The sequence below is a fragment of the Chlamydotis macqueenii genome, chromosome 4, assembly GCF_036417535.1.
Source record: "Chlamydotis macqueenii isolate bChlMac1 chromosome 4, bChlMac1.mat, whole genome shotgun sequence".
In the NCBI taxonomy this organism is placed as follows: Eukaryota; Metazoa; Chordata; class Aves; order Otidiformes; family Otididae; genus Chlamydotis; species Chlamydotis macqueenii.
This window is the reverse complement of record NC_141559.1, coordinates 68,449,783-68,462,209: the sequence shown is the minus strand read 5'-3', so window position 1 is coordinate 68,462,209 and position 12,427 is coordinate 68,449,783. Positions and strand designations below refer to the sequence as shown.

The following is a 12,427-nucleotide window of genomic DNA, read 5'->3' as shown; positions in this document are numbered from 1 at the left end:
ATGAAGACTTGCACTCACCAGTGAGGCAAGAGGCATTTTCTTTGCCTTTGAAATTTCTCTGAGATGAATGATTCCTTTTTTTGCAACCCCTATGTTAGTTGCTGTGCTGTACCTGTGAGGATGTTAATGCCAAACAGCAGTTCTCACTTCAGCTGCTGCAGCGAGCAGCTCCATCCTACCACAGCTGCTTCTAGACAAAGCCAAAGGCAAGAAAATCAATGTTCTGGTGAAGTGCTGAAATATGAAATAGTCGCCTAGAATTGTAACTTTAGAGGGATTAAAAATGAGCCTATCACAGGCACCAGTGAGCAACCCTATAAAAATACAATCTTTCTTCCAGAATACTTGAACCTGTGTTTTCTGTTGAACCCTTAAACCTCCAAGGCTTGCAGAGCGCTTTGCAGTTTCTCCTCCACTTTTACTCTTGCCTCCCACCTTTGATCTGGAAAGCCCAGTAAACAAAAGAAATGGGTTCAACTGCTTCCTTTTAAGACTCTGATTATGTTAGAGCTCACGTCCCTTTCCTCTGACAAAGCTTTAACTGCATCTTCCTCCTTAAGCCTCCTCCTCTACAACGTAAGAGATGAACTGCCAGCTGGTGCTTTAACTGTGTGTTGTGGGCCACAGAAAACTATCCAGGTAGTCTCAGAGGGCATAAAACATTAACAGCTCAGAAGAAATACTTGATTTTTATTATTGCTGATGTAAAATTACCAGGATAAATATTATTTGCTACTTCACTAATGGCTATTTAGTCCTTAGTCATATTCCAATGAGGCAGGTTAACAAAGGGCAGTGAGGAAGACTCAGTTCAGAGCTAGGTATGAATCGATGGCATAGCCATTCTTGCCAGTCTTCTCCACAGACTGTTAGAAAACATGCTTTTTTTTTTCATATGGGACAGGGGCAACACCCCCTGCTTCCCCAAGAAAGACTCACCAGGAAGAGAAAGCAGCATCTCATGCTTCCTGAACAGGAGCAGAAAGAGGCCACCTGCGGGCAACGCTTTCCAGATGATCTTTAAAAGTTCTAGGTAATTCCCACAAACTTGCAAATACAAGTCTTCAGAGTTGCCAGTAGCTAAAAGGATATGCCTGATGCCTGATCACAAAACAAGAATTGATACATTTAGGTTGTTTCTGCAGTACAGTTCAGTGACAAGATAGGATGGAATTTGTACTTTCACTGTTGCCCACCTGCATCCAAGTCCACCAGCAGATCCACAGAGCAAAATAAAAATACTCTGATAGCTATACTTTGAGGAAAAATGAAGGCTTGTCAGATTATATACTAAAGTCTTCACATTAACATTTGATTTTGTAGCACAGTATTCTATATGCTGGTTATTATCATTTAGTTCTGGAATGAAACTCCACTAGAAAGTAAAAAAAAAAAAGTGGTTTTGCTTAAACCATTTCTCCCATCATTTCCAGTGGTATTTTATCTATATTGATAGAACGCACAGGACCCTGGTTTTTCAATTCTCATTTTAAAATATGAGATACTTAATATTTTATCGTCATATAAATTAGAAAATGCAAATGAACAAAATCTTTTATAGCCACTTCAAAGGTGGCATTTTGACATTGGCTGGTTTGTCACAGAAGAATCATTTCCTCTTTCAGGAGCACCAAACACCTTTGAAAATTTTAGTCTAATGATTTCATCTTCACTTACATCAGTTTTGCAAGAAAATATGGCTGACAAGCCAAAGTCACTTAATAACAACTTTATTGTAGTTGTTGCCTTATGTCACCTTAGCATCAGCAGGGCGGTTGGATGCATTTCCAAAAGTGCTCAGTGATCTGCAGCATAGTCTAAGACAGGCTTTTTAAGACTCTTAGTTTCAGACCAAAGTTTGTTATGGTTCTAATATGGAAGCTCAGAGACTGACATTTCCCAAATGTCCCAAAATAATATTTTATAATTTGTCTTTTTGTTTGCTTGCTTTTAGCTACTCTGCAGAGAAAAACTCATATTTGCAAAAGGAAACCTTTTCCGTCAATTCATAAATGCACACCATGTATGTCAACTATAACTGGTTGACATAAATTCCTTGCAAAAAGGAGGAATTTGACATGGGCATCAGCAACTCTCCTGCATGAACAGCACGTCACATGCTCCACCATCTTAATTTGAGAAAGCAGAACAGAGCCGTCCTCAGTAAGCAGACGCCTTTGAAAATCAAACCTCTGTTTTTTGAAGCTTGACAGTGTCTCAGAAGATAGAATTGTTGCTGTGAGTTTCTTTTGAAACTCTTCAAAATCACACAAGGGAGTAGTTTGGGGTTGTGCTTAGACATAATCCCCAGCTTGGATGTCCTACCCCCTGTGAGACAGACACCCCACATTGCATTAGCAGAGGAAGCCCAGGAGAAAGCCCTTGGACCTGTCCCCAAAGCCTCAGACCAAGGATCAGCACCTCTAAAAATACTGGGAGTCTTTTGGCCAATTTGGGGACCAGGCTCCTTTGAGAGCTCTGAGCAGTTTGTGCGTTTGAGGCTATTTCTCCTTCCTGCACTTTGAGGCAGATGCTGCTCCTCCCAAATCCCGCGCCGAGGGGACTACATGCCAGAAGCAGCATGATTTTTTCATCTTCTCTGTGTCTTTACCAAGAAGGAGACAACTTAGCCTATCATGCTTTCCAAAGATGATATAACATTTCCTCCGGGAGGCTATGTCCCCGGACCTGTTAGGACTCTGCCACACCGCTTCAGTCTGGAGCACGCGCTCGCTCCTTGCTCCGTGGTATACATCGAGCTGCTTCCAGCAGGAGTTTTACGGCGAGCTCACAGTTGCTTTAAATTAGAAAAGTTGGCAAGTGTCCGAGGAAAGGAGTGGGAGCTTATTTAGCTGAGACAGACAGTTACAAAACTCAATACAAGAGCATCAAGCTTCAAATAAGTTTAATAAGTTTTCATGAAGTACATTATTTGTCATCACAGTGTTTTAATTTGTTTTAAAGGATTTTGAATCACCAGCAATTACCTGTTGGCTTGAATTCACAACTTTTACGACGCTACCCAAAAGAAGCACATTGCTTTCGCTGAAAAATCTGATGTCATCTTCTCAAGCGTAAAGGTAATTTTTAACTGATTCTACTTTCCTATTCTGACTTCTCTGAAATGCATTTGAAGAAGGGAACACAATAGAGAGACCTTTCAGAAAAGTGCAGATTTTTGCTGGGATACCTGTGATTCCATTAGAGAATTTCTGTAGTACTGCTTCAGTGAAATCTATTTATGTATCTTGTCTTGCAAGAGAAGAGTAATAAACTTAGACATTTATGCACATAACATTACTATCAGGAAACTATCAGATAGATTTTTTTAAAAATCAAGGACATAATTTTCTGGCAAAAAATATTTTTAAATATCTACCTTTCACAGAGTTTAGGCTGATTAAATTGCCTAAAATATTTTGAAATAGTTCTCTCTACTTAGCTTTAATCTTAAATTCCATCAACACCAAAAAGAGATTATTGGGTTTTTTTTCCCTCATGAATGATTCCAACATCATTCCAAATCTTCAATTTAGCTTTTGTTGCTATGGTTTCATAGAAACTTGTTTTGAAAAAAAAAATCCAAAAAACTGTAAATACCAAATAAATCATTTTGCTTCAGGGTTGTGCTCTTGCAAAGCTAAGCTCCTGCATTTAACTTATTAAACTCTCACAAATACATCCATTTGCTATTTTGTTGGGATGTTTCTTCTGTTTTGTTGGGTTTTTTCAAGGTCATTTAAGTTTTTGTGCTTCCACTGCTACTAGTAGTGTGCTTTGTGCCTATGTGCAGACTGGGGAGAGGTGGTGTGCTGTTAAATATAAATGAAACACTGAGCATAAGTGATTAAACACAGCCTTGGTCCGGGTGGGTGAGAGTGTAAATGGATTAGTGGTTTCTTGCTCCCTTTTTTCCCCTGGGTCTCTGGTTACCATTATCGAGGCGAGGCTGAGGCAAGGCTTGCCTGCGTGCCAGCTGCCCAAAACCTGATACTCACAATGGTGGCTAGTTTCTCTAACCCACTCACTTTCAAGGAAATGATGAAGCTTTTCAGGCTGAAGTTTTAGGAAAATATGGGTGTGAGCACAGCATTACCCACAGCCCTTGGAGCTATACAAGCTGTGGAAATTCGCTAACAACCTGCTTCAGAAATCACTCAAATATTGTGTTACATCACACGCTGCATTAAAGAGGATAAAATCCCTTCTTCCTACAGTGCCTGCTCCCTGTTCTCCCTGGCTAGGGACAACTTCAGCTGCGCTACTGGAGCAGATTTTCCCTGGTGGAATGCAGGGGTGTCGATCCCCCTGATACTGTGTCCCTGTGGGCTACGTTGTGCCCCACTGTCATGGAGGAAATCCTGAAAGCCTGGTTCCCTGTGAAGCTGCCCCTGGGTTAAATTTTGCGCTGAGTGGGAAGCCTACCATCACCATCCTTGCTGAGCTCTGGAAAGGTTGAGGTAGGGACATCTCCATCAGGTGTCACCTGGGTGAGGACTATGTGATGTGGGGATTGGGAAGCATATTCCCCTCTCTCCATGGCTGCCTATTCCTTGTCCTGCCTCCACAGCACCCTACCAAACTGATGGGTAGGTGGGAGCGAAGGTAGAGAAGGCTGCTCCCACTCCATATCGCTTAATGGCACAGGAAACAGGATGGTTTCTGAAACTGAGTATCTATCTCAGCCACAGAGATTGCTTCTGGCTCAGCAGCACTAACAGAGAATTATGCAAAGAAAGAACGTAGTGTTTGTATTATTGCATCCTCTCTGTCATCTCCACAATTCACTGTTGCACTTATCTACAGTGGCAAAGTGAGACAGTGGATGGAAATCCACAAAAAAAAAAAGAAGTGTCTTGAGGGCTGGGTTTGAGTGCCTGCAGAAGATTCTCTGTCCCATTCACTGTGATAGAGCTGACTTATATCCTTAATTCTCTGTGATATGTCCATTCACAGGTCTGTCCCATGCACTGGTAAGTCTAATTTCCTAAACAGATGCTACAGCAACATTATGCATACTGTCATTGTATGATCAAATAACATCCATGTTACCAGAAAGACACATTGCAGATAATAAAATGACACTTTAGACTGGCTAGAAAAACTGACCCTCACAGGGGAATGAAAATCCTATGGCTGCAACCTTTTACACAAATAAGAGGCATTAAAAAAATACAGTGTTCTTGATTCCTAGAGGTTGCTTGTCACAGATACAAGAGAAGTCAAACTCCATTTTACCTGCTGAAGTGGATTCTTTGTTAGTGGAAAGGAGAGCAAAGCAATTACATGATTGCCTTGAAATCTAGAGGTTTTGTAGGCTCATCTTCGTGATCATACCCAAAAAAAATAAAGGCTGCAAGTGAGAGAATTACTGTCCAGATTTACATTTTAGTTACAAGCATAGGGCTACAACTATCAGCAAAAGGTATTCATTTCTGCGCACAGTCTCTCCAAAGTAAGAGGTGCAGATCAGTAGGGCAGTTTCTCTGTTGGGTTGAAGAAGAAATACAGATTACTTTGATTTCCCAATGCTGAAGTAAATTCTTCAGGTTCTTCATAAATTAGGATTTAGTTTTCATTTGGAAAAAGCAGTGTGAATCTGTTCCTGGGTGTCTAGCCTCAAGCCTCACCTGATGTAGTATGCAGACGAGAAAGCTCAAAGCAACGAAGGCAGAACTGCAAAGCCTTCAAAAACACTTTACAGCTTCACTATACTTTGGGGTGGTGGGGGATAGGACCATCTGATCAAACAGTCTACACATTTCTGTGAGGTGTATGACTTGGGAAGGGCAGAACTGTTCAGTGTAAAACCAATTCTTGTCACAGGCTGCGCATGATGGGAAAAAGATCCTGGCAGTGAGAGGTTTACAGCTATAAAATAATCCAGAGGGAAAGAGGAGAAAAGTCTTACTGGCTGGGATGTTTCACTTAGTCTGGGCAAACCTAAAAGAAATCTGTGGGGAGCAGTCTTTTCTAGGCTGAGAGCTGTGAGAGTCCATATGTTGTGCTGGCTTAAATGTATTGGCTTGTTTTCAGTCTATCTACTGGATTTGTCTTCCTCATCTGTGTGAGTATTGCGTCTCTCAGACCCAAATGGGGCCTACAGAAGTGGAGGCCAAATCTCAAACAAGATTTAGTGGAGATACTTGACTGTGTTTGGACATCATCAGGCCACCCATCCCATTTTCAGCTTATGCTCTGCCCTCCCTCTTTAGAGAGAACCCAAACCCAAAATCAGACACCCTGGAATAAACAGGAATATCTGGCAAGAGTCTGAGGTTAAAGCTGGGAAAGGAAGGGAACTGTTCAGTAAGGGGATGAGGTTTTGGATATATTGTAATACACAAGCTCTGTTTCATTTCTCTCAGTTTTTGGTACATTCTTTCAATAAAGATATTTTTCTTTCAGGAAAAAGGAGAGCAGAGAGAGTATTAATAATGGAGGTGGGACCTGAAATGTAGTTTAAAAAATGTGCAATGAAAACAGGGAGTGACAATGCTATAAAAACAAGGAGGGCTCGAAGGGCACAGCTGAAGAGGTGTGTGTCCACCCTGCTCACCCCACCTCTTTCCACCAGTTCGACGTCTTCATGGCTGGCTCCAGGCCAGTGTGGTGTGGGACTTCTATCACCGCAGCATGGAGTGGCCTGATCTGTGAGCTGCTGAGAAAGGGACTTTCCCTTTTTTTTTTTTTACCCTTTGGAAAAAAAAAAAACCCTCTGAACATTTTCTAGATTTCTCCAGGAAAACTCTCCCTTTTCTTGGAGGGAGATGCTCCTTGTGCTGGAACACACGTCTGCTATTCTCACTAGCAGTTACAACTCAGAACCAAAAGTCTTTTCCCTTTTCAGCAATCCATAAAAACTTGATGTTACGCCAGCCTTGCTAGCCCCACACTGATGTTCCTGCACAGCGCCAGCCTGCTGCACTTCAATGCACCTGGGGATTGATCCCACCTACTCAACACATCCCAGATTGCTGTTTCAAGTCCTCTTTCACCATCACTAAACAGCGGAAATGGCTCTTCTGGGACTTAACAAACACCTAGGTTACTTTTTGCATCAGTTGCTTATTCCAGACACCATATTGTTTGGTTTTTTTAACAAAGCAATTGGCTCCTTTGAGTCTTTATGAGCTCCAGCTCTCCACCAATGTGCTGTGAAGGTTATCTTCCAGAGCCTGTCCTTTTTCGGTCCTAAACCCCAAGAACAGTCTTTGATCACAGCCCTGCTTTAGCAACTCTCCCGGTCCCACACATTTTTACTTGTCTCCAATCTCTCTTCAGTTCCTCCACTCTTTTCCTCCTGTAAATTACCAATCTGGTATCCTTCTCATAGCTCTTCCATTTTCCTGGTGTGTCTGCGTGCTTACCCAGGGGCTTCCCCTTTACCACCTGCTCACAGGGGGTTTTGGAGGGGCCTGATGGAAGCTGTTCCTCCCTGAAGCAACAGTGGTCGATGGGCCATCCTGTAACCCCTGCCCAGACCATGTGAGAAGGCAGCAGTACTCTCAAGCTTCCCAACAGCTGATTTCCTGATGGCTGGAGGAAGATCAGCTGCTTTGGCCTCTCTTGAGTTACTGTTTCTGTTATTCAGTCCAGACATTCCTGCTAGAAAGTGGTGATACACATCTGCAGATGACCTCTGAGCACCAGCTTTGAGGTGGGGCAGTGAGAAATCATTCCAGTGAGAGGCAGTGATTTGGTGAGTAGGAACAGGATGGTTTATGCTCCAGCAAAGCAGTTCGTGTAAAGGTGTGGTGTCCAGGTCACAGCTCCTGCCCCTCTCCTGGAAGAAGGAAATTTTCACTTCTCTCCTCAGCTCAAACAAAGGGAAAGAAAAAAAAAGTTCCTTTCTGGATTCATCTTCCCAGGTCTTGGGGGCGGGGATTTGCTGCTCTGCTGCACTTTCAGGTCTGTGGATGTGCGGCGGATACTTTTTGGTTTCTCTAGAGGAGGGGCTGTATTTCACTGTATTTTAAACTTTACAGCTGGATTATGATGCCTTACATCAGAATGAGGTTTTGGAAGCTGCTTTGGCTGCTTTTTAAGAAGAACTGAGAGTTTTCCCTGCAGGATGTCTAGGATGTCTCCCTGCACAAGGACGGGCCAGACACCTCAATCCTGATGTTGTAACCTGCTTCAGGCAGAACTGAGATTCAAAATTTCTGTACCTGGAGGTTGTCAGATAGAAATACATTTATGTTGCACTGCATCACACTTGAACATTGTGCCAGGAGGCATCCAACTTGTAGGACCTGTACTGTACAGCGGGTCTGAGAGTGCACTGAACTTGCCTGGGGTTTCTCACTGTGACAGAGCTGACAGATTATCCAAAAGTTTTGGTTAAATGCACATAATCCTCAAACCCACCTGGAGAAAATGTCCAGGCAGTAAAAGAGAGCATCTCATGAACACGAGCTAATAGAAACTGTCCAGCATCTCAGTTTCTCCCTTCCTGCATGCATACTTTGTCCTTGCAGACCAGGGCTGCTGTCTGAGAGTTTTGATTGCCAAAGGCTGAAAAAAAAAATCTGACTGGTTTGAGTAAAACATCTGTTTCTGCAGCCCACTAAGGCACGTATTAAAACCCTGCAGTGAGATCCGATCCAGGCCCCACTGAAACCTATCCTCACAGTTCCCTTCGGCAGGGTGCCATAAGGTGATGCATGGACCAGGTGTGTTGTGGGTGTAGGATGCCCAGGTTATATTTGGATTGCTGCACCCGGCAGGATGTAGTCCCAGCTTTCCACTCCTGCATGTAACAGCCTGTAGCCAGGAGAGTTGTTTTCATACCTCCTGCACAAGGTGACAGCCCGTGTGAAGTGCTTTTATGTGGCCATTTCCAACCTGTCTTGGCAATTGGGAGGTTGTATCACCTCTGTGGCATTACACTGGGGTTGTAAAACATCTCAATTCCCTCAATTAGCACAATTTTCTTCATCAGAAGGCGTGGTCTGGCTGCTTACTGCTATTGTTGCTCACTCTTGAGTGACCTCTGCGGTGACTCTGGCATGAGGTTTGGATTCCTTGACATGAAGAGTTAATCATCCCATAGCAGAAACAGTTTTGCTTGCACAGAAGAACTGCCAAGACACCCTTAAAAGGAAGGCTCTGCTGAGCGCACGCCACTGGAGATGCTCACTGCTGCTCTGGCATCCCCAGAAACCATATTGAGCAAGCCCAGGAGCAGCCACGCATCTCCTCTGCCCTGCCAAGCCCTTGTGCAAAGGGGAGAGGGCCTGATCTTTTTGGACCATGTGGCCAGAGGTGGGCAGGACCATGCCCTGGTACCAAATTCACCCCAGCATCAGAGCGGCCCAGCTGGCCGCTTTGCTGTACATGCCTCCTTTCCAGCCTGTCAGCAGAAGCAGATGTTTCTAATTTATCACTAAAAACAAACAACTTAATCCCCCAAATATGCAGCAGTGGGGGGTGAGGAGGGGCCCTTCCACTTAAAGCTGATTTATAAATTGGATAATTAAGGTTAATTTGTTCATGAATGGAGTAAATATGTGTCAGATATCATTACCAGTGCTTCCTCCCTCTAATTTTTGCAAGCCCTAAACATCTAAAGCCTTTTCAACCTGAGGCAACGGGACACGTTCCTCTTGCGCTGGCCAAAAGCAGCTGGCACTGCTTCCTTTCATCAGCCACTCCAATATTTATCTGTTTAGGCCTTCAGAACATAATTTATGTGTAACAGACACTGCAGCCCTCTGTTGCAGGGGTGCCAAACGCAGGCCTCGGCAGCAGCTCCAGCACACCCCTTCTTGCTTTGGGAGACGTTATTTCACCCCTGGCTGCCTGAGAGTGAAGGTGGGAGCGCAGCGCGGCGCCCGGACCAGACCGCGATCGAAAGCCCAGGCAGGGCTGCGCTGAGAGCTTTCACAGAAACAGCACTCACTGCACCCAACAAAATGGCGAAGGCGCTGATAGGAAAGGGCCTGAGTCCAAACCCATTCCAGACAAGACTGATAAAATGACAGGGTTTACCTATATTGTACAAGAGCCGGTGGCCACAGCTAACCTCAGAGCGTCTGTATTTCAACACGTGCACATATACTGAGCCATTCAGCCTACAAACAACATACGTACACCTACTTTGGACCATCAGTTCCTATTGCTTACAGCTTGTGTTATAGTTCAGTAAAAAAGGCTCTTCTCCAGGCGGCTTGGCACCTAGCCACAGCATGTCTGCCGTGCACAGGCAGCACTGAAATAACAGCAACACAGTAGCCTTAAAAAGGTCTTAACAGTTCCTGGAGACAGGATTTGGGGGGCTGCCACAGGAGGTTTCTGAGCCTTGGGTGTCTGTGAAAGGTGATGAGAAACGACAAGTCCTACCAGATGGTCGAAATGCTTGGGCATCCACAAAACAGAAAGTATCTGGTGTGGGAAGGGGAGGGGGTCCTCTTGTGGGGCCTCGGCAGGTGACGGGGTGATGGGATAGGGATGCCTGGGCACAGAGGGGCTGGTCCTGCTGCTGCGGGTCACTGTGCAGCTGGGAATCGGGTGTTCGGGGAGGCAGGGCTCCTTAGTACAGTGTTACCTGAACCCCAGGGGTTTACGGGTTTATTACCTAAAAGGCAAAACAGGAAGAATAGTGAGCTCAATCTGCAAACTGCTGTGCTAAACCTAGCCCTAGGAAATGGATGGCTGTACTGAGTTCTTCAAGTATGCCTCTAAAAATAGGGTTCAGTTAGGTGTTTTCTCCTGGTACATGCTCCTCACTCCTCATATCCTGGTGCTCCTATTGCAGAAAGGGACCCGATAACACAAGCTGTGCCCCGCAGGGCTCTCACACGCAAGAATAACCCCAGGTGTGTGGGTGCATGTACTGCAACCATCGCGTAGCATGCTGCTTTCGGAAGTTTGGGGTTTCGGGTTTGATTGCAGCAAATCAAAGTGGGTTGTGAGAAAATGCAAAATAGCCTTGTACCCAGCCTTCTGCTGGGGGCATGGGAACTCAAACCTTATGGTGGAATGCTGATAAGGCTGTGGGATGCTGTTGTGATGACGAGGGCTCCTCTCCTTAGCAGTCTCTTCTGCTGTGAGAAGCATCTTCCAGGGCTGGAGCAGTCAAGAAACCTTTCTCCTTCATGATGGTAGAATTAGACAATGTACCAGGCTTGCAAAGGACTTCTCATTAAGCCAGAACATCAGCTAGACTAAAGGAAAAACTGAGAAGGAGAATAGAAGTACAGAAGGAAAACAGAAGGAAAGCAGGATAAGCAGGATCAGAGACAACAGCAGTGCTAAGAGCAGGAATCAGAGCTCTCGGTGCTGTGCTCCTGTTCCTACACTCCCATCCCTCCCGTAGATGATATCCATAAAGTGATCTGGGAAAACAGTGTGTTTGAGAAGAAAAGTGAAGATAACTGGAACAAAACTGAGCTTGAACAGAGCTGAAGCAATTCTATTTTTGGACTAAACAACAACAAAAAAAACCCAAACATTTTTTAACTCAATCCAGACAAGCTTGTGTTGCTTAAGCAATTTTAAGCTACCTGCAATGACAGCACCAATTTATTCTGCAAAGCTGCAATCTGCTTTTCAGTTTTGAACCATTTTCCTTAAATCAAGAAACCATATGCCATTAAATTAGTTTGTACAGTGATGTAGCCCTTTACTTCTTGCAAACTGGGCGGCACTGTAAGTGGCTTCTTACTGAGTTAAAGAGGTGCCTTTGCTCATGCTCTACTCATGGTCAGAGATACCCTTGTGTCAGAAAGCCTCATACTTGCAGGAATGAGACTGGTTGCAGCTCATTGCAAGAAAAGAACATTTTTATTAGGTGTTTTCAATAGCTTGGTCTGTAATAGCCTCAACCTCACTCCAGACCTGATGAAAAGACTGATGAATTTGAAGAAGGACAGCTCAAATTCTCAGATTTCAAGATAGCTCTTGAACATGTTATTTTGGGGCAGTGATTTTTGTTTCTGCCTGGTTTTTCCAAGATTGTAGAGAAGAAAGAGCTACAGATTTAACTTATGGGGTATTTGATCTGCTGCAAAAAGGACCATTTTCTTAAACTGTCAAAAGATTAAACATAATGTTTTACCATCATGTTGAAGGTACATGAACAGTAGATTTTTGATCAGAAAGTGTCACAAGCTACTGCTAGAAAGCATACTTTCCAGTTCCCATGGAGTTTATTTTGCCTTCCTACCTCTGACAAAACAGCAATAGTTGAAATGAGTTTTGCTTTTGGGTGAAGGGAATGGAAGAGACACAGTGTCCCTGCCTTAAAGCATCTCCAGGCTTCATCCATGTTGTCTGACCTCTAAGAGGCAAAGCAGTTTATTAAAAACTCTTTTCTGACCCTCAAATGGAAGATCACACAGCTCCTCAAGTGGAGGCTCAGGACATCTGTATCTAAGCTTGATATTTGTTTTTGATGGGTTTTAATGGCATGTGTTGTTGATGT

General features: G+C 44.0%; 1 protein-coding gene across 2 annotated transcripts in view; it reads left to right on the top strand.

Annotated features, from left to right (window-relative positions):
- Positions 1-2,644: 2,644 nt before the first annotated feature.
- C1QTNF7 (C1q and TNF related 7) overlaps positions 2,645-12,427 on the top strand; it is a 52,572-nt gene continuing 42,789 nt past the window's right edge. For both annotated transcript variants that reach the window (XM_086747618.1, XM_086747615.1), the window contains exon 1: positions 2,645-3,080. The gene's annotated coding sequence lies outside the window, so the exon portion shown is untranslated. The remainder of the gene's footprint in view (positions 3,081-12,427) is intronic.